This window comes from Acinonyx jubatus, chromosome B1 (assembly GCF_027475565.1).
Source record: "Acinonyx jubatus isolate Ajub_Pintada_27869175 chromosome B1, VMU_Ajub_asm_v1.0, whole genome shotgun sequence".
NCBI classification, from domain to species: Eukaryota; Metazoa; Chordata; class Mammalia; order Carnivora; family Felidae; genus Acinonyx; species Acinonyx jubatus.
The window spans coordinates 25,065,770-25,088,201 of record NC_069382.1 but is presented as its reverse complement, the minus strand read 5'-3'; the positions used below and the strand labels follow the sequence as shown (position 1 = coordinate 25,088,201).

Below are 22,432 nucleotides of genomic sequence, written 5' to 3'. Positions count from 1 at the left end.
ACGGACAAATCATGACCTAACCAGGCACGCCATTCTATTTTCGAATAGTTCTGATTATTAGAAAAGCTCTTGTGGGATAGGATTGGCTCGGGATTAGATACTTTTGAAAGTTTCCGTGTCTCTCACCAAGTACCCATGTGCACGAAGCGATAGGTTTGGGAGCTTTGTTTTGACCACAAAGAGGGATGCATAGGGGAGAGAAGAAACTAAAGACTACACAGAGTTTCCTACCTAGCCCTTTGGCCTGGTTGGTGCTCCAATAAGAATAAAGAGTAAGGGCCAGAAAATGAAGAAGGGCTCCATGCACAAGCACGCTACTGTGGAACCCAGCGACCAACTGTGCTTCTCCATGGAGCCCAGCTCTGCTGCAACCCCCCACCCAGGACAGACAGCCTGGGGAGCAGTGGGGGGGAGGGGGGAGGCACCTTCGCATAGACATCGAGCCTCGTATGCGACTCAGTCAGCTGTAGCAAGTGTGTGGCTCCTGCAGGTACCCGTGGAGGCAGCTCATGTGGAAAAGGGCGAGGCAGAGTAGACAGAGAAGAACGTAGCAGATGTCTCTGGGGGTATGCTGTGGACAAGCTGGTTATTGGGAAAGTCCCAGAAGTATTTTGGTTGGGAGGAAGCAGGAAGGAAGCCTGTGGTGCCGAAGTGTGGGCAGAACAGGTTGCCCGTGTTGCTGACGCCGAAGTGTATCCAGGCTGGTGAGCCGCAGCAACATTTGGGCCACGTTTATGCGCAGCCACGGCTCCTTCCTATGCAACAGGGGCTAATTTCATTCCTCCTCGTTTCCCCAGCCTGTGAGGATCACACGTGTTACTGACTCTCCGAACAGTTGCGTTAAGCCACAAATGGCTCTGGTCAATAGAAATAATTAATGACTGCTATTTTTCTCACAATAGAAAGCACATTTGAATCTTTGGCAGGATGGGCACTGAGAAGCTGTGGAGTAAGGTTAAAAGCTGTCACTGAAAGGAAGAGTGACCGTGTAATGTATCGCCTAAACCAGGACGCTCTTGAGAGTGAAAGATGGTGTCGTTAGTCATTATGCTGGGACAAGAAATGATAACAGGGTCCGTTTGGATAAATTGGGCCACAAGGATACCCTACCTCAAGGTGATTGGTAAGACATATGCAGGCACTAAAATCAAGTGGTGGTACCCGTATTTCTCAAACAGCCTGGAACGCAGCCTAAAGAGAGCTCAGCCATCTTGAAGCCTACTTCTGCCCACTGACACCAACCCTCCCCACCACCACCAATAACGCAGGGGTGGGGGATGCAGACTCTTCCAGAAACCTCAAAGAATAATACAGATATTTCTTACAGATATTCTTGAAAGGGGGGTTCAGTGCTTCCAAGGAGTGGATTATACACATAGCGAAGCATCCGAAAATTCTTCCTCCCACCTCAGTCTCCCCAAAGTCTGCACGGTGGCTGCCTTCCAGTCACCCCCACCATGTCCTTCCTCCCTCCTCCATACAATTGTCTCACAGCTGTTCACTGTCTCTTTCTGCTCTTGCCCCACAAATCGGTGCTCTTCCCTCCTGCCCACCCCTCCCTGCCACTGAACATGTGCAGCAGAGGAAAGCGGGAGATTGTGAACACGCATGCGTTAGTTTGTGTGCATTCATCACATCTTTTAGGTCCTCATTACAGTAAAAATAAAAATTTTTGTTAGGGAAAGAGACGACCCCAGGGTGGGACGTGCTGGGGGAGGTGGAATTCAGATGGAAGGAAGAGAAACACAGGAGCCGGCAATCACTGAGGGCGGGCCTGGGATGGGTGCTTTATTCACACGGTGTGAAAATGGGCACTTCCTCTCTTGGTTTGTCTGATGCACGAAGGCAGTAACTGCTATGTGCCAGGTGAGCTGTGAGATGTACGAGCCCATGGAAATTTTAAACCATGTCAGACATTTCACCTATGCTAAGGGTCAAAAGGGTTGTGTGGTTGGAGATTGAAGGGATTGGTGGAGATTATTTATTTGGAGATTGCTGCTGGTGTTACAAATGCTACCCATGCCTCTTGTCTCTAGCAGCAGGGGGGCCTCTAAAGCCCGCTTAGCAAACTTGTGTCCCAGCCTTAGACAGAGCGGACTTGGATTTGACCCATGGCTGAGGAACGTGAGGTCCAGAAGTACCTGGCTATCTGTTCTGATGGCAGAGTGAAGGAGATTGTCAGGTTGGGGCCTGGCGGCTCAGCCTTTTGGGTAGGCAAAGCATTCCTGAGCGTTTCCCATTGACCTCATCTGGTGAACCCCCAATGAAGAGAAGGAATGAACGCTTGTCTTTGAACCTATTCAAGGGGCCCCTAGGAAAGCACCAGCCTTCAGGAGAGGAGATGCAGAGGCGCTCTCCTCTTTCCACAGGCTCGAGAAGGGAGTGAGCAACCACAAAATAAATTCCATTTGCCCAGGGTGAGGGGACCCTACATGGAAGTTGCCCAAGGCTGGAGAGACCGCGCCCGGCAAACTACGGCCAGAAGGCTGGCTGCCTGTTTCCGGAAATACGTATTTACTAGGACACAGCCAGACACTTTCTTTGACATATTCTCCATGGCAGAATCGAGTAGCCATGACTGTATGGCCTGTGAAACCTAATATATTCACTACCTGGCCTTTTACAGAAAATGTTTGCTGATGGCTGGGAAAGATTCTCAGCAGACTCTCAGCAATGCCCCATAGGGAAAAGAGTCAGACTTCAACCGTTTTCACACTCAGAGAACGAATGACTGTCTTAGAACTTCCCACTGCTTCTTGCTCTCCCTGCCTCAGCCTGACAGGGTCAGAAAGCCAGAAAGTTCTGTGGCAGGAGAGGCGGAACCGAGCCAGCCCTCCTGTCCCATTGTGAGGGGTCAGCCCTCGGGCTTGGGCGTATGCATGGGAGGACTGGACAGTGTGAGAGTTTTTACTCTTAGATTTGGAAGTTTGCTTATTATGGAGGCCTGGGCACTATTCATGACTAATCTTGAGAACACGTTGATGAAAAGTAAATGTGTTTTTCATTCAGAGGCAAGGAAAGACCTTCCACCACTGAACAAATGTGCAGGAACAGTGGGAGGAAAAAAATGAATTTAGCTTTAAGCTAACGCCCCGAGAGTCCAGCCTGTTTAATATATTTGCTGGTTTCGCATACATGTCTTCAGAGAAGAAAGCCAGGTTCTAGATGGAACTCTCCAACTATTTATTTTTTATTTTATTTATTTATTTTATTAATCCCCCCCCCCCCCCCCACACACACACTATTTACATTATGCCGGACAGTGCTCTGACTTTCCAGAATTCAGTGTTCTCATCTGCAAAGTTAGGGTTGGACCAGCACACCACTGGCCCGTACAGATGATAATCTGTGACCCTGGAGCTTGGTGGACATCCTTCGAGATGGATGGTGTCTCTTGGGGACTCTTTTGCAGTGGTGCGCATGACGATTGGTGTAGCAACGGGTAACTTGTACTTAAATGCTGGGGAAATGGTCCACGGCGTGTCCCCACCCTCACCTCTAAGGTAGTCCTTGAGTGCTGCCTGACTACCTGAGCCTCTCTCATTACGTGGGGTGAAAGGAGCTGGGGTACAGACGCCTTCACGGAAGGCCTTATGTTTATCTGGCCAGGAAGTAGGCCATGTGTACTGTTTGCTCTAGCTGTGGTGTGTGAGGTTAAAATTTCCTGAAGTGTCCTTGCTTTTGGGCCTCCTCCCTTATTGTCTTGGGGTTAAGGTAAAAACTCCGTAAAACAGGGTCTGAGGTTTGCAGCTCTTTAGTGGTATCCCCCTGTTATGATACAGGAGCCCCGCTGATGTGGTAGTGGGGTGTAGGAGTAGGGGAGGCGTTTATAATCCTGTGATTAGGTCTCAGTCTGTCGGGGAGGCAGCTGGAGTGGGTGAGGCTTTGGTAAAATAGTTTCCCTTCGGGCATTCCTTATTAAGGAGAACAGAATGCTCTGGCTATATTTCAAAATACCCTGCCAGAAACACAAGGAGATTTTTCTTCAGTCTTCACAATGAAAACCTGGCAAAGCTCCTGGAGGTCAGATTCATGAAAGTGTGGGGTTCCAGTCTTGGGGGGAGTTTCTGACTCTCAAAGTAAACCGTGACTCTCTATGCCTACGTGTCTGTCTCTCCGGTTTTAGGGCCACCAGTCGGCTTATGAACTCACTTCTCTGATGGGTCTGAGAAGGGTCACTGATCTTCACTTTGCTTGGCTTTTTTCTTGTAAAGACAGGAATGATGAGTTTCAAGCTCTTCACATGTCAGACCAGAAACCAGAAGTCTTCTCACTTGTGCAGGAAAACTGAAATCACAGAGAGTCTACAATGTTTGGCCAATAAAATGGCCATGTCACGCGTTCCACCAAGCTCAAGCAAATGAAGCAAATTAAGAGTGCAGGGCGATTGCCAAATCCGAGATTCAGAGTGCGCTGGTATAGGGACCCCTGGAATTGTTTTAGAGATTGATTATGATGTTTTGTGTTACAATTCAGTTTGGGAAATTCGGGTATATAAATCTCTAAAGCAATTTTCTGAGTACTGTTTCATGGGGAATTCTTACTCCGAGTCCTTCAAGCAATACGTGACACATATTTTATTTTAAAAATTATAATCACTTTTAGCACTTTAGACTTCACACAGATTTTCACATACATTCTCTCAGGGGTGGGTAGAATCTCAAAGGTGAGTGTCTTTGCCTCAAGCCCTTCAACACTTCCTTACAGCAGCGGGGCCGAGTATGGTTTTGCTGTTTTCTAACAGATACTTGTGGAGGACCCGCATCCACAAACCTAAATTCATGTACACTGGGAACGTATCCATTTCGTTAACTTAAAGAAATTCTGATTCAGGCTTTCCGTTCTGAGGGGACGAGTAGAAAATTCCATTTCTATCGTTCCAAGTGCCCCTCTCTCCTCTCTGGGACACAAAGAGCCCAGAAGGCCTAAATGGTACTGAGAAGGGAGAGGAACCCACCTGGTGTTTTCAGCCCATCCTGGCTGCCCCTGATCACACGTTTCTCTGAGCCTGCGAGCCCTAGACATGAACGCTCTCAGTTCAAACTAAGCTGCTTCTTGCTTTGCCACTAAGCATAGGTGTCTGGTTATACCACATGGATTTGCCCCCGAGGCACTGCCAATGTGAGAGTGTGGGTCTCCAATACATTTGTACCTTATAATCTCACTACAGAAAGAACGGGAAAGAAGGAAGGGAGGGAGGGAGGGAGGGAGGGAGGAGAGAAACAACCATAATAACAGAGAGACTTTCTTCCCTCCCTGGGACACAGACTATTGTGTCTTCAGTGAGCTCCAACTCTTGTAAAAGACAAGTGGAGACATTGCCCTCCATTAGCTCCTACTTTCTGCCCTGCCATAGGCGTCTGAGGCAAGGGTCAGTGTCTGGAAGCTAAGAACACCAGAGGGAAACGTGAAGAAGAAACGCATTTTAATCTTTCAGTGAATTATCCTGCCACACATCCTTCAGCTAAGAAACCAAAACCCACCCACAATAATTTCTTGACACCTGAAAATCCTTTCCTTCATTTCCTAGATCTGAAAATTAAATATCGAAGGCATGTGACGGAGTGGCACAACACAAACGAGTCTGTGGAGCGAGACCGACACTCAGAGAAAGGTCAGTGGATTCCCTCTGAGCAAAGTCATCCAAAGGCAATCACGTCACAATGCGTGATTCAAGAATGTGGGAAGAATGAAATAAACATTGCCCTGACATTCAGACAGAGCCGTACACATAGAGTTTTAACAGGTTAAGATGACACAATGAGCTTGATCTGAGGTAGACCAAGCTGAGGTAGATTCTGACAGAAAGTTAGAGCACCGAGAACAAACGAGAAAGAAATGAGGTAAGGCATGAAGAGGAAGGAATGAAACCTTACGTGTATCTCAAATAATTCTGTATTAATGAAAGTTTTGATATTATGCTTTAGTTGCCATTGAGCTTTTGTAGGAGTTAAAAAAAATGTCTCCTTCCTCAAGGGAGCAGCAGGTCTAGACAGAGGATACTTTTCATGACCTAAAGTATACTTCAAATGATCTTACCTTGAGTGTAATTTCAAAGTTACGTGATATCTATCACAGTCACTTATCAGTGATCAATAGACCAGTGTCCTGTAAGATGTAGAGATGTTTATGTTTTTAGGTTACTGACCTGTACCTGCCTTTTCTTTTCATGTCTTCATTTCTGTGTTTGGCAAGCATTCATTAGTAAGTATAATTATTAAATTATTCAGTAGCCCAGAAATTCACTGAAGCATGTGATTCTCATTTTATATTTCCGCTAGAGAACAGCTCCTGAATTCTTGCCACTGGATGTGACAAAAATTCAGTCAGAGCAAAAATCTACCTTAGAATGCTTCAGGGTATCAGGAGAGGCTAGAAGCAGCGTGTGAGGGTGAGGCAATTCATTTCAGACACTGAAATCATTCATATGGTGGGGTAAGGCCCTGGGTAGTGTTAGATTTCCTTGAGCAAGCCAACAAGTGCACACACACACACACACACACACGCGTACACACACGCAGAAGACCAGTTCCATTTCTGGAAATAAGGCAGACAAGATATTCGCATTAATCTCTTTAAATATAACTCATCTAAAAATGCTAGATGTATATTTGTATCAACATATGTGTATGGATAGATAGGTCATTGATAGACAGATGTATATTACATGACTTAGCTGGTCGAAGTAAGGAAATTCTTTAGTGTCCAGAAATGAAGAGAAATCTTGAATCCACGGGACATGCACTGGCATTGGAGTTTTCTCTGGAGGCATGCTGGTGACCCAGTGACAGACAGCCTGAAATTTAACGGTCCACATATAGGGATTGGGAGACAAAGCCCAGAGCCTGAACATTGCGAGAGATCACTAATGAGACCCCTTTCATAAAACTACATTTCCACGAGTGGCATCATCAGTCTGAACCAAAAACTTGTTTGGAGAGGAAGACATTGAGCAGAATTGCTTATATTGGTTTTGCAGCGTGACTAGAAGAAAGTAGGAAAGTGCTCTTTGTGAACATTTCTAACCTCAAGACCATATTAACAAGTATTTAAGACCAGAATTTCTACTATTTGTGTGGTCTGAAAAACCATAAGTTTACATTTAACGTGGTCTGAGCTGGTAGAGACCTTAAGGAAGTGGTGTTCCCGGACCGCTGGCAGAAAGTTCACCCTGGAAAACCGGAAGGAGGAAGGAGGAAGGAGGATGAGGCTGTTACAAGGAAGATTCAGCAGAAACAGGAAACCGTGGAGTCAGAGATGCAAAGATGATAGATATTGGAATTGTCAAAGAATATAAAATCAGTATGTTTAATATGCTTGGGGGGAAAAAGGCAAATAGAAAGAGTGACAACGTAGTAAGAGATTATGAAGATCGATCAGATTGATTTGAAAAAGAACCAAATGGGTACGTTAAGACAAAAAACTGGGGACGCCTGGGTGGCTCAGTCGGTTGAGCGTCTGACTTCGGCTCAGGTCATGATCTCACAGTTTGTGAGTTGGAGCCCCGCATCGGGCTCTGTGCTGACAGCTTGGAGCCCGGAGCCTGCTTCGGATTCTGTGTCTCCCTCTCTCTCTGCCCCTCCCCCACTTGTGCTCTGTCTCTCAAAAATAAATAAGTGTAAAAAAAAAAAAACCGAAAAACTGGAAAATGGAAACTTGATGACTGGATACCTAGTCAATTATGGGGAAATAGAGCTGGTAAAATTTCCCAGATGACAGCATGGACAAACATGGGAATGGAAAATCTGAGCGATGAAGAGATGTGGATAGTGGAGCAAAATCAGCCAATGTGAAAATACATTTAATGCTTCCTGGGCGCCTGGGTGGCTCTGTCGGTTAAGAGTCCGACTTTGGCTCAGGTCACGATCTCACCGTTTATGAGTTCGAGATCCACATTGGACTCTGTGCTGACAACTCAGAACCTGGAGCCTGTTTTGGATTCTGTCTCCCTCTCTCTCTCTCTCTCTCTCTGCCTCTCCCCTGACAGTACTCTGTCTCTCTCTCCAAAAAATAAATAAACATTAAAAAAAATTTTTAAAAATACATCTAATGCTTTCTAAAGGTGAAATGAGAGAGAGGAGGAAAGAAGCATTTGGAAAGATAATAATTGGGAATTTTCTAGGGCTGATGGAAGAACCATGTCCTGGGGTTCTGGAAACCCAACCAACCCCAAGCAGAGTAAATAAAAAGAAATTCAACACTAAGGCATATAATAAAATTGCAGACTGCTACAGATAAAGAAAGACTGTCTTCAAAGTAGCCAAAGGGAGAGAGAGCTTGCCCATTAATTGGCTAACTACATAATATATCACTCAAATCAGGATGCTTTTGAGAAGGAAAGGCGATGCTATCCCAACAGAGATCAGGACCACAGGTGTAATCTGGGTCTGCACCACATAAATGAGAGCACCTGGTCACCAAATCTGTAAAAGAATAATGATTCAATTGACTGCAAGGACAAGGAGAGCCAGGAAGACAATGGATAAGATCTTCAGAGTGCTGAAAAAAAGTATTCAACTAGAATTGCATATCAGCAAAATCTCTTTTAAAAATAAGGGTTAAAAAACAAAGACATGTTTAGGTAAGTGAAAACTGAGAGGTCATGATCAACAGATGTCTCTAAAGTAACTTCCTTGTAAGAGAAGGAAAATGAGCCCAGAAAGAGTCTGAGATGCAAAACAGTCAACAAAGAAAGTTTAAACTAACATTGGCTGACAAAAGTAATAGCAATAATAATGCCTAGTGTATAAGGCTACGAAAATAAGATAGATCTAAATTTCTGTACAAAAATAGCATAAAAGTCTGGAGGAGAGGTAAATTTTTTAAAAAGCTAAGTAAGACTATTAATATTTTTGGAGGAGGGTAAAGCTATTGGTTAATTTTACATTTTGTTAAGTTAAATATCCATGTGATATTTTCTGAGTCACTACTAAAAAATGGAAGGAATGTATTTCTTAGGAAATTCTAGAAAGACAATATTAGGGAATGGAACAAAAAAACATAATCCAAAAGAGTAAGAAAAGCATTAAAAAGAGATAAACCGGGGTGCCTGGGTGGCTCAGTCGGTTGAGCGTCCGACTTCGGCTCAGGTCATGATCTCACGGTTTATGAGTTCGAGCCCCGCATCGGGCTCTATGCTGACAGTTCAGAGCCTGGAGCCTGCTTCTGCTTCTGTGTCTCCCTCTCTCTCTGCCCCTAATCCACTCGCATTCTGTCTCTGTCTCTCTCAAAAATAAATAAACTTTAAAAAATTAAAAAAAAAAAGAGATAAAACTAGAAGAGTTGGGGTGTGTGGGGAGAACAATGAGAAAGTATGAACTAATAAACACATTAATTATAAATGGACTAATATCTCCAGCTCAAAGATAAATATAGACCGGATTTATTTTAGAAACCCAGCTACATTATGTTTACAAGAAACAAACTTTAGACCACAGTAAGGTTGAATAAAAAAAGATAGGGAAAGGTAATACAAGGCAAATCCTACAGAGTTGAAAGTAGGATGGCCATTTTAATCTTAGATGAAAGAAACTTTAAAGCAAAAACCATTAATGGCAATGAAGATCACTACATATTGATGAAAATTTCAACTCACCAGGAATTCAAAATTTGTATTGATTCCATAAAACAGCCTCAACATATATAAAGCAAAATTTGAAAGAATTACAAGAAAAAATTTACATATTAAATTTATCACGATAGTGGGAGATTCCGTTAACACCTCTGTAGCAATTGACAGATCAAGCAGGCAAGAAAAAGCTTGATCAAGAGGTCATTGTATCTAAAAATCATACTTGGGGCCATAAAGCAAACAACAACTAATAATTTTTAAAAACTACTTCATATACATGACAGTCTCTGACCACAGCACAATTAAATTAGATACCAATACCAAAAAGGTAGTCCCTCACTGCACCCCTCAAAAAACCCCGTTCCCAGAAATAAGAATAAATAATCAATGGGTCAGAAGAAGTCCCAGCTTCTTAGAAGATAGTTAGAATTACAGAGTAAGGTAAATGCCACATATCATTGCAGTTAAGCTGTACTTAGCATTAGAAAAAAAAAGCCTTAAATGCTTACATTTTCAAAAAGATGAAAATATATGAGCTAACATCTAATTTAAGAAAGTAGGTGAGGGGCGCCTGGGTGTCTCAGTTGGTTAAGCGTCCGACTTCAGCTCAGGTCATGATCTCGTGGTCTGTGAGTTCGAGCCCGGCATCGGGCTCTGGGCTGATGGCTTCCGATTCTGTGTCTCCCTCTCTCTCTGCCCCTCCCCCATTCATGCTCTGTCTCTCTCTGTCTCAAAAATAAATAAACTTTAAAAAAAAAAAAAAAGAGAGTAGATGAGTACCAGAAAAAACCCCATATAATGAAGAAAAAAGGAAACACTCTTCCTTTCCTGTTTCTTTACAGTTTTTACTGAACATTGTCGTTCCTCATTTTCCTTTCTTACTTTTATTGGTTTGCTTATGTTGCTAGGCATTCCATTTTCATCTTTTTAATTCAGAAGTTTTACCATCATGTGCTCACTCAACTAATGGCCTGGCCTTTTCCAGTTCTATTGCTCTCTTATTTCAAAGTTATTTCTCCCACTGAGACCCACTATATCCTTCCTGATTTCCTCTTTCTGATTTCTCCATGTTTTGTTCAAACCATAATGGAATGAAATCATTAGAATTCTTTTTCCCCCCCCGCCTTTTCTCCTCCTTCCAGGCATCTCTCACCCCCTAATTAAATCCTGGAATGTTTTTGCTTCCCCTTGCGCTCTTATTTCTGAGGTTTTGCTGAAATAGTTGGACACAATTTCATTTCACATTTGTTTGTGTGTTTGTCTTCGGGGTCCATGTGCAGGATTTACATTATATGTTATATTCTTATCCATTAATATTTAATGACATATTTCTAAAACCAATGCATTTTTCATCTCTAATTGTTTCCTGCCTTCCCTTTCCCCATCTTGAAGTCTCTGTTCCAGTTCATTGGTCTTTGGAAAGGTCTTTTTCTCAAGTATTTATCTCAGATGGGGCACTCTGTGATTTATGCTCTGAATCAGTGCATGTCCTTGAATATCTTCTGCTTACCTTAGCAGGTAAACAACTGAAAATGCCCAGTATAGGATTCGGAGTGGGGGGTGGGGGTGGGGTTCCTTGCAATCTTATTTAAAAAAAATTTTTTTTTAAGGTTATTTATTTTTGACACTGAGAGAGAACGAGCATGAGTGAGCGAGGGAGGGGCAGAGAGAGAGGGAGACAGAATCCGAAGCTGGCTTCAGGCTCCGAGCTGTCAGCACAGAGCCTGACTCGGGGCTTGAACTCACAAACCGTGAGATCATGACCTGGGCCGAGGTCAGACGCTCAGCTGGCTGAGCCACCCAGGCGCCCCTTCCTTGCAATCTTCTAAAGATATGAGCCCACTCCCCTCTAGCTTCCAGTGTTATGGATAAGAAGTCCAGCAACAGCCAAAAAAGGAAAAGCCTGGAAACTTGTTTTACCTGGATATGCCTAAACAGGTGTTTATCTCATCAATCTAACTGAACGTTCCGAATCTTTTTACTCTGCAAACTTGTCTTCCTTAGGCTTAGGAAAATCTTCTAAGTGATTTAAAATTATTAGTTTTATTTATTTATTTATTTATTTATTTATTTATTTATTTATTTATTTATTTATTGAGAGAGAGAGAGAGAGAGAGAGGGAGAGAGAGAGAGGGCACATGCAAGCAGGGGAGAGGGAAAGAGCAAGAGAATCCCATGCTGAGCACAGAGCACGAAGCAGGGCTGAATCCCATGACCCTGGGATAATGACCCGAATCGAAATCAAGAGTGGGAAGCTTAACTGGCTGAGCCTCCCGGGTGCCCCTAAAACTATTTCTTCTACTTCATATGTTCTTTCTTCTTTTAGAATGTCTGTTATTCAAATGGCTGGTATCCTGCCTCCATTTCCCAAATCGTCTCCTTGCCCCTTGTGATTTCCAATTTATGGTGTGTTCTATTCTGTGATTTGTGATGTGGATGGTCCCCCATCTTGTAGGCCACCAACACAAATCTCATCAGCCACCCTCTACCCTCTGGATTCAGGCACTGAACAGGTGAGGGTTTTAAAAGCTCTAGGAAATCATTTTATTTTATCTGTTATTCTGTAGTCTTGTTCCTAAGTGCTTCTAATTGCTTGATTTAGGAACCCATTTGTCTGCTCCATCAGGTGTCTTTCGTTGGCTGTGCCATCTGATTGTTGGATCTATTTGTCCTCTTTGGCTCCTGGACATCTTTAGATCTATGTGGGGTTTTTTTGTTTTTGTTTTTTGTTTTTGTTTGTTTTTTCATTTTTGTCTCCGTTGGCAACTGGACTTCAAGCCTATTTTTAGTGTTCCTCTAAAAAATCAGGCAACTCTCAAGCCAAGGGGTCCCATCCCTGTGAGGCTGGCACAGAGGCAGACAGCCCCCTCTGGGGCACCTAGAGGAAGCAGGTCACCCTGGGCTCTCCCAGCACCCATGGCAGAGAAGACTTGCCCAGACCTTTATGTTCCCTGCAGAATCTTGGCACACTTCAGTAGGACAGGGTGGGCACCCTACCCCTTGCGGTCCACACATCTTGATTGATAAGTCCAGTCCCTTTTCTGAGCTCACCCAGCTCAACATTTCTCCCTGCTCCAAGGGAAGTTTCAGGGAGGCGGGGGGCCCTGCGGAGGGCCCAAAGCCTCATTTATATCCACAGTAGAGCCTGGCTCTTGAGAAGCAAATCTTTTGGATTTGGAAGTGGAGGGGAGGGGAATGTCATTTAGATCGCCGTATTCTGAAAATCCCCTGCCTAGGTCTTTCTTCTGTAAAATAAGAAAATTTAGACTAGTGTGACATAATACTTAAGAGATCTTTCAGCTCCCCAAATCTATAAATCAAAAATTAAATAAGAAGCATTCATGACTATGCTAATTTATGGGCTAGAGTGTGTTATAAAAGGAACCCTTTAGGGCGAGTGTTTTTAAGGAAAGACTAGTTTTTGCGTGAATGCTTTTACGGAAACCCAGCTAATCTGGTGTCAGGAGATGGAGTTTGGAACTGCATGGCAAGATCCTCTGAGTTTTCAAAGCTGTTCATCCTGATCATGTGCAGAACATGAAATGTTCTCTTTCCATAACCTAAAACACTGCTTCTCAAACTTTACTGCACCCACAAGTCACCTGGGGGTGTTACAAAGCAGACTTTGATTCAGTAGTTCTGGAGGATGGCTGGAGCGTCTCTTTCTTACCAGTGGGACTGCTCACACTGCCTCAGCAAGGCCTGGAATATTTGCGGTGGTAAGTAGACCTCTGGTGGCCATAGCAGAAATGAGCCATTATTTTGTCATGCAGCTATAAATTCGTTTTCTGAGAATGTTAAACAAATATCCTCTCCCCCCGCCCCCAACAAAGCCAGCAACTGATACATCTCTGACATGATGTAGGCAAAGCCAACGTAGTTGATTAACTTGGACTCCATTATTCTGGAATTTGGTGTCCTTCCAGACAGACTACATTGCCAGTGATAATCCAAGAAGGGACATGTTTAGTCTATTAAGCGCTAAAGTGAATGGCATTTTGTAAGGAAAAAAAAAAAAAATGGAAATGAACCTAGTGGTAGCCTTTATATACAGATAATGAATGAACTCCAAATGATGAGTCTTTATTTTATGGAAAAAAAAATTTAATTCTGTCAGGCTTTTAATTTAATTCTCTTATCCCTGTCAAGGGTGGCCATAAATTACATTTCTTATAAAACATTCACTGATTCAGGCCCGTTTCTGAATCAGAGTAACCTACTCTTTAATTAGGAAACATGAAGGCAGTTTTAGAGTAGTTTCAAATTTCTCAGCCTTTTGGCTCCTTTCAGTCTGTGCTTCCCAAACAGAAAATAAAGAGTTGCTATGCCCTTTGACTATTGTCAGTGTTTCAAATTAAACAGAGAATCTATAAATGTTTGAAAGGTATTGAATTCTGGAAACTATTTTTTCCTATTGTTTTTTTTTCCTAGCTACAAATATGTTTCTTATTTTGAATGTCAATAGACATATTTCCTGGCTTTGGCATGGTGAATAGATGAATGTTCCAGAAATTGTCTATTTTTTTTTTGAGATAACAAAATTAGTATCACTTTAGGAAGGAAGATAAACATCCTACACCAAGAATGTGCTTATTCTCCAATTTAAGCCCATCCAGTTGAAACAAACTTGCCTATTGGTGTCAGTCTGGACTTGGTGTAAACCTCCCGCCTCCTGTACAACTATCATTAGTCCTGAGCAGTTATTGGAAAATGGTTCATTGGCTCATGGAAATTTTCTCTAGTATAGTCATGTTCCAGTGTCCTTGCATTTGGACACTAAATCAGATGCCAAAGCAGGTCTGTTTCTTCCGTTGGCTTCCATAGTATCATCATATCCATTTGCATTACGAGAGTTACACAGACCTTATATATTGTAGGAAGTTCTGTAAGTTTATTCAAACTGCTAATTAATCAGCTTTATAAAAACATCTGGAGTTATTCCTACTACTACCCAGAGTTGGCAGTTATTGAAAGAAGGATTTGTGTAGATCATTTCAGAGGCTTCCTGTTCTGGCATTCAAGTAAAGGTTTGATGAGAAGTACAGGTAAATGGTTAATTAAAGATATTTTTGTAGCTTTAGAGTCTCTAAAATCACACAGTTTTGTGTGTACCTCTGACTCAGGGAGCGACATGTGGTTCATGTGTACAACCAGGCATCGCCTGGTAATGGCCCTGAAACCGTTAGTTACTAAACGAAAGAGAAAACCCTATTCCTGTGCTCTATGCTCACAACTCCTCTGACACCGGTTGTGTGGGTTTTTTCTCATACCGACCAGTCAGTCCTCTGACACCAGCTGGGTGTCCTACAATTCATACTGTCTACTTGGGGTTAGCAGAAGACCCCACAGGTTAGGGGCTTAGTTTCACGAGACTAACCCAGATGCCTATTTTGAGTAGTGTGTCCCCAAGTCATCCACACTTCTTTCTGGCTTGGGCACAACGAATCAGGGGTTTCAGTGACCCCCCTCCTCAGGTTCAATAATTTGCTATTGTGTCTCACAGAACCCAGGGAAACACTTACATACATTTATCAGTTTATTATATAGTAAATAATATGATAAAGGATACAAATAAATGAATGGCCAAATGAAGAGATACATAGGATGGTCCAGAAGGGTCCCAAGCACAGGACCTTCCTTCCCCATGGGGTTAGGGTGTGCCACCCTCCCAGCACATTGGTGTGTTTATTAACTCAGCAGCTCTGGAACACTTCAGGGATTTTTATGGAGGCTTCATCCTGTAGATATAATTAATCATTAACTTGTTTTCTGGCCCTGGCCCCACCCTCTCCTTGAGAATGTGGAGTGGAGATGAAAGTTCCAAGCTTCTAATCATGGTGTGATCTCCCTAGTAACCCGCCTACTTCCTGAAGCTATCCAGGAGCCACCCAGAGTCTCCTCAGTTGAACCAAACGCACTCCTGTCATCCAGGAAGTGCCAGGAACTGGGGTCAAAGACCATTTTCCATGGTTTCAGTTATACTTGGTCAACCAAGGACAGGAAGCAGATGAGCCTCCTTCTGATCAGAAGGTCAAGAGAGCTTAATGCTACATCACAATGCCTACACCACTCACATCCCATCATTACACAGTCATTTTATCATCTCACATCGTTGCAAGAAGAAGGGTGGGTGCAGCGCAATAACATATCTTGAGGGGGAGACACCACATTCGTGTAACTTTTAGTATATTGTAATAATCGTATAGTGTCAATATTATATAATTGTTCTTCTTCGTTATTAGTTGCTGTTGTTAATCTCTCACTATTCCTCATTTATAAGTTAAACTTTATCTTAGATATGGTGTATAGGTGTATGGTGTATAGGATAAAACATAGTATATATAGGGCTTGGTACTGGCTGTGGTCGCAGACATCCACTGGGGGTCTTGGAATACATCCTTCACAGGCAAGAGGGGTGCTGCTGTGCTCAAATTCGAGACATAATTCAAGTCCTTATTTTACACTTTAAAACCTAACTTATTCCTTTCTTAAGATAAGTCTAATTTATTCCCTGTCTTGTCTTTCATTCTGTGGAGCCCTTCTATTAAGTGAGGCTGAAAACACAAAGGTACTAATCAGAGCGACCCTTCAAGTCAGAATTGGAAGCAAATCGCTCCATATGCCAAGTCACACAAAAAAAGTGTAGGCATATTTTCCCTTATCTGTGTACCCACCGTGACAACCGTAGAAGTCATTTGAAAAACTGAGACATTTATGGGATCTGTGACGTCAGGAGTAAGAAAAGAGGTGAAAATAAGAGGCAGCTGAGGAGAGCCATGGGGAGATTTCCCTTCCCAGGAAGGAGCAACACATTCCAGCTTGAGACTTCCTATACTCCAAATACGGAATACTTCGCTTTGCGTTGCTGCCTTTGTTTACTTCTAAAAACCAGAAATACATCTAAAATAGAAGTGTAAGTGTGAAATGGGTATTGCTTGTTCATGCATGATGGAATCAATTCAGTCGGATCCCCTTCCCCCTACATCTGCAGAGTCCGGAAGGAGCAGAGCGTCCCCAGGGAGGAGAGGGGGAAGGCGAGATGGGACTTCGTCACATAAGTTTCTTCTGTCGTTGGCTTCCTGGGGCATGTGGGACTGGCTTCGGTGTATGGGTCTGGATGTGGCCAAGGAATGAGGCATCTCTTGCTGGTGGTTGCTTTGCCGTGTGTAGACAGGTAAATACTGAAGGTCAAGTCCGCAGAGGAAAGCAAGGTCAGAGCCAAAACAAACAGTCTACGCTGGGTCAGCAACCCCAGGGGTCAGAGAACAAGTAGAAACTAAGGTAAGGTGCCAGATGGATTGGAAAAACAAACAAGGGGCGCCTGGGTGGCTCAGTTGGTTAAGCGTCTGACTCCTAGTTTCGGCTCAGGTCATGATCTCACGGTTCGTGAGTTCGAGCCCCACGTTGGACTCTGTGCTGTCAGTGACAAGCCCACTTTGGATCCTCTGTCCCCCTCTCTCTACCCCTCCCCTGCTCACACACACACACACACACACACACACACACACACACACACACACTCTGAAAGCAAATACACTTTAAAAAAAGAAAAAGAAAAGGAAAAACAACAAAAAAGAGAGAGTATCAGGCAGTACCCAAGGAGGCAGCTATTTGAGGTCACGCTGACTGCATTTAGAAGAATTTAGTTCTAAACTAACACCAACCCCACCCCCTTGCCAACCATCACCATCAGGCTTTCTCCTGTCGGGTTTTTTCCTGGATTTGCCTGGTAGAAGGCTCTGAAAAAGTCTGAAGCTTGCATTTCTAAGCTGGAAGGGCATTCCCACTGTCCTAGTGGATAAGTTAGCAGAGCTCTCGTTGGGATCCAGTGTCCAGGATGAGGTGTTGAGGGTGGCCTGGGGTCTGTGGGGACATGGTGGGGATGTTTGCAGAAGGAAGATGGAAACAGAAAGCTCTCAGGGCCCAAGTGGACTTCTGGTTTCTGAAGTGTAGGGTCTATGAGATTCTGGAGGAAAGCCAGGCATCTTTAGGGATGGACAGCTGTCAGTTTATGACTTTGGACCCTCCACATACTACAGGGTTTTACAGAGGGCTTTCTAAGTGTCACACTCCCTCCTGCCCCCAGGTACCTGTCAACTGCCGGGCCTATTGTTGTAGAGCGGATGTTGTTGGGGAAGGGCTTGTTACAGCAAAGGCTATTGAGTTGAGGTGGATGCCCCGGTTATTGTGGCTTCTGTAGAACTACAGAAGCTTCCCCCATTGCCCTTTTACCAAGTTAATGCCGACTAACTATGTAAGTCAAGCACAGTAATAGGGCTTCCTGTGCGACTCTCGTGGAACGTTTCCCACATTCTACAGCAGACGCTCCCCGGAATCCATGATGCATTTCTTCTTTCCACCCCTCACCCAGCCATGTGCCCCAGGAGAATTCACTCCGTGCTCAGCACAAGGCTGGCTCTGATTTGTCTGAGGATGCTTCCGTTCCTTTTGACGGTTTCTCTTTTAGTAATGGTCATGTGACCAAATTGTGACCAACAGAACTTGAGGGGGAAGTATGCCAGAGGTCCTGGCAGTGTATCCTCACTCCTATGAGGAGCCATGGAAAGAAGGTTCTTTTCTTTCTCTAGGCCATGATGAACTTTAGTCTAATTTCTGGAATCTTGCTACTTGCCTGAGGTTGAAGCTTACAGAAGGAGGGGGGGATGAACCAAGAGAATCACAGAGAAATGCAACCAGGGTCCTGATACACGGTCCCTGCTATGAGATAATAGATCTCCTGACTGTCTAAGCTGGTTTAAGCTGGGGTTTCTGCTTATTGCTGTCAAATCATCCTATTGGTACAGCAATAAAAGGCAGGTGTGTTTTCTCCCTGTGCTACAGATGAGGAAATTGGAGATTGAAGAGGTTCAGTGATGCGTCCAAAGTAGTACAGCTCCTTAGCTCTACACGATTTGAACCCAGTGTGGCCCAACCCCTAAGCCTGTTTTCTTAACACACGCAACTTAGAGCCCCTGGTTGACACAATTAATCTGACTCTTGGTCAGAAAGGCGTGGGCCAAGGACGCTCATGCGGGGGTTCCCCAACCAGGTAGCTGACCCCTTGTCAGTCTACTCGTCCTGGGGTTGATCTGATAAGCGCGGTGCTTTTGGAGCCCAGGACATTTATAGGAGAACCAGGGATTTAGGTGAGAACAAAAGAGGACTTCACATGAAAGAATAGGAATTTTCTGTGTTACATAAAGACCTCTATTTCATGCTTCATGAGTCACCTTAAATGCCGTTTTCTCAGTGAGGGTTTCCTAATCCCAGGTTTGGTGGCTCATTGTATTATATGCTCTCATAGTACCCTGAACTTCTTGTACTCACCCCAATCATAATTAGGTAATCGTTTGATGTCCGTCTTCCCTGAAGACTATAAATTCCTCCGTCCTCTGTGCCTCCTTTCCTCTGAGCCCGCCCCCACCCAGCCAGTTATTTGGTTTTCACACCAGGTGACACGAGTGCGTCTGTCCAAACAGACAGGACATCTCTAGGGAGTGGGGTGGTTCTGTGTACAGGGCTGTGCGTGGGCCGGGGAATGGGTCTGAGGCCAGGCTGCAGGAGAAGGCCGGAGGCCTGGGGGTCTAGAGAGAGGACACCACTGTGACAGTATAGAAAGGACATGAAAGGAAACCAGAGATAAACCTCATCTGTTTCAAAATTTTAGCTAGAAATCTGTATGTAGAAAAGAAGCATCTTTATCATCAAGACAGACACACACACACACACACACACACACACACACACACACACACTCACACACACGCGCGGAAGGGACCTGAGCAAACTCTTTTGTTACTACAGTGGAGTTATATAAGATTTTCTGGACTGGTTTAAAAACTTAACTGTCATGTGTAATTTATTTCTTATTGGAGCATACTTTGAGAGTACCCCCAAAATAACTACTACATATGAATTTTGGTAAGATATAATTATTGCTTTGTATCGAAGTGATTTTTTTTTTTTTTTTTTGTCGGTGGAGGTGGTGGCGATTTTGGCTCCTTCTAAAGCCAAATCTAGTAGTGCCTGGAACCTAGTAGGCGCTCAGTAAATTGCAATAAAGGAAGGAAATTGATCACTGATTGTACTCGGTTTCTATGCAGAAGGTAAGCAGAAAGAAATAGTTTATTTTAACAAAGTGCATAAAACTAAGGATATTTCTACAAATGCAATTCCCTTCAACCAATATTGGCTGAAGAAGAAAGAAGAGAGCTTAGAGAATGTCAAGGCTGTTGGGGGCAAAGACGAGGTATAAGAATGATGTGTGCCCAGGCCAGTTTGGGGCCTGCTGTTTCTTAGCTTGTTTATCATTATCAGGTATTTATTCAGCACATAATCGTAGCACATGACAGGGAACTGGTGGTGTTCATAAAGAGGTATAAGAAACACCACAGTCACACTGGCCTTTTAAAGTCAGAATATGATCGCATTATTCTCCTGTTTAAAGACACCCACCTGTGGCCCTCTGCTCTGTCCTGCATCTTCCCACGGCCTTCTCGCCTCCACCATGGCCATGCTGCACTCTGGCCACGGCCTGTCCACGGTCACTGCTACCTTCCACCCAGCCCCACTGCCGTGGCTTCTGCCAGAGCCAGCTCCTGATGGACCCATGTGGAGATGCGGGCCCCAGATCCCACGCTGGGAGTCACAGAAGCTCTTATGAGAGACACCAAGAACAAAAAGATGAATCTGGGGGGCGCCTGGGTGGCTCAGTCAGTTAAGCATCCAGCTCCGGGTCAGGTCATGATTTAGCAGTTCGTGGGTTCGAGCCCCACGTTGGGGTCTGTGCTGACAGCTCAGAGCCTGGAGCCTGCTTTGGATTTTGTGTCTCCCTCTCTCTCTGCCTCTCCCCTGTTCATGCTCTGTCTCTCTGTCTCTCTCTCTCTCAAAAATAAAATAAAACATTAAAAAAAATTTTTTTAAAGATGAATCTGGGAGTTGGTGCCCCACTGGGATGATAATGGAGCCTTATGTGCTCTCTCATGTCCAGAAAGCAGAGGCCCAGATTGCTGCAAAAAAAATTTGGACAGCAAATACCCACCCATTGCAATCCTTGCTGTATTTTGTTGAGGCATCTGCAGACCTAGCCCTGGGTGAGAACAGCGAAGTGTTGAAAAGTAGCTGCTATGTCACCATGCAGACTGTTTCTGGAACTGGGGGCCTTGAGGATTGGAGCCGGTTTCCTACAAAGATTATTTTAAGTTCACCCAAGATGTCTTTCTGCCTGAACCATCCTAGGGAAATCACATACCCATCTTCAGGGATACTGGCCTGCAACTACATGGTTATCGATACTATTACCCCAAAACATGTGGTTCTGACTTCACAGGTGCTCTAGAAGACATTCAAAAATGCCATAGCAAAGTGTTCTTCTCCTCCATGCATTGTGTGCCCACAGTCCCACGGGAATGGGGGAGTGAGCAGTGGAAGGAAATAGCAACATTGGTGAAGAAGACCAACCTCTTTGCATTCTTTGACATGGCCTACCAAGGCTTTGCCAGTAGTCATGGTAACAAGGATGCCTGGCTGTATGCCACTTCATCAAACAGGGCATTCGTGTTTGTCTCTGCCAATCCTATGCCAAGAACATGGGCTTATATGGTGAGCATGTGGGAGCCTTCACTGTGGTGGGCAAAGATGTTGATGAAGTCAAAAGGGTGGAGTCACGCCTGAAGATCTCGATCCGTCCCATGTGGTCCAACCCTCCAATCGATGGGGCCCAGATTGCCTCAACCATCCTGACCAGCCCTGACCTGCAGAAACAATGGTTGCAGGAAGTAAAGGCATGGCTGACCACATCATTAGCATGCTGGTCTCCAACCACAAGAAAGAGGGCTCCTCCCACAACAGGTAGCACATCACTGACCAGATGGCATGTTTTGTTTCACAAGACTAAAGCCTGAACAGGTGGAGAGGCTGACCAAGGAGTTCTCCATCTACGTGACAAAGGATGGCCGCAACTCTGTGGCAGGGGTCGCCTCGGGCAACATGGACTACCTTGTCTACACCATTCACTAGGTCATGAGTTTGCTTGGTGAGAGGAAACAGAGACCACCTTCTTGTCTACAGCCTCTGCTATTGTGAGATTCACATGGAAGGAGAAGGAGGGTGGATGGTGGTGAGCTGGTCATTTCTTTCAACCATAGTGCTTAACACTCAACCATTGAATGTGTTTCTCAGAAAAGAACGTGTAGTGAAATAGGGCAGAGGCATCTGTGGCTGGTGTCTGAAACTTTGTGGCTCAAAACCAAACTCCTGCTCATCTTTTAGCTGTTCTAAGAGTGTACCTATACAAGAAAGACATAGTTGCCCCCTAAAGCTGTCAATCATGCCATTCCAATATTTCAGAAGCTTTAACTGGAGCACCTTATGGTGTTGGGGGCACCTCTGTGGATCCAGCATGAGAATAGCACCTACAGGAGGCATTGTGGGAAAGTCTCATTCTAACATGAGCAGTCAGCCCTGTGTGTGTCCTCCCATGATTGAGTAAGCTTAGCAACAGACTTTGTTCCAGAAATGGTTTTCATGAAAACCAGCAAGTCTGCAGCAAGGAAAAGATGCTGTTTCCTGTCTTATTTAAGAAAAAAAAAATGCTCTTCTTTTTAATACTTTCAAACATTTTCATGTTCTTCTCTTCCCCTTTATCACTACTATTCTTTTCCTTAGGTACCAAGATCTAGAACTAGCCTAGATTTCCACCCTATTCTACTGCTTGGTTGACCAGCAACCCCATCGTATAGGGTAAACTTATTTGAAGAATGAAGAACATAATTTACGGCTCACCCCACACCCTCAGCTTCCTCATCAGAGAATAGCAGAGAGTAGGTCGCTGCACTTGTTTTTCAGCATCCTCTTCACTGA

The 22,432-nt window shown here is 44.2% G+C and overlaps 1 pseudogene; it reads left to right on the top strand.

The window, feature by feature from the left end:
* The first annotated feature begins 19,687 nt into the window (after positions 1-19,687).
* LOC106984694 (aspartate aminotransferase, mitochondrial-like) lies at positions 19,688-21,691 on the top strand (annotated as a pseudogene).
* Positions 21,692-22,432: the final 741 nt, after the last annotated feature.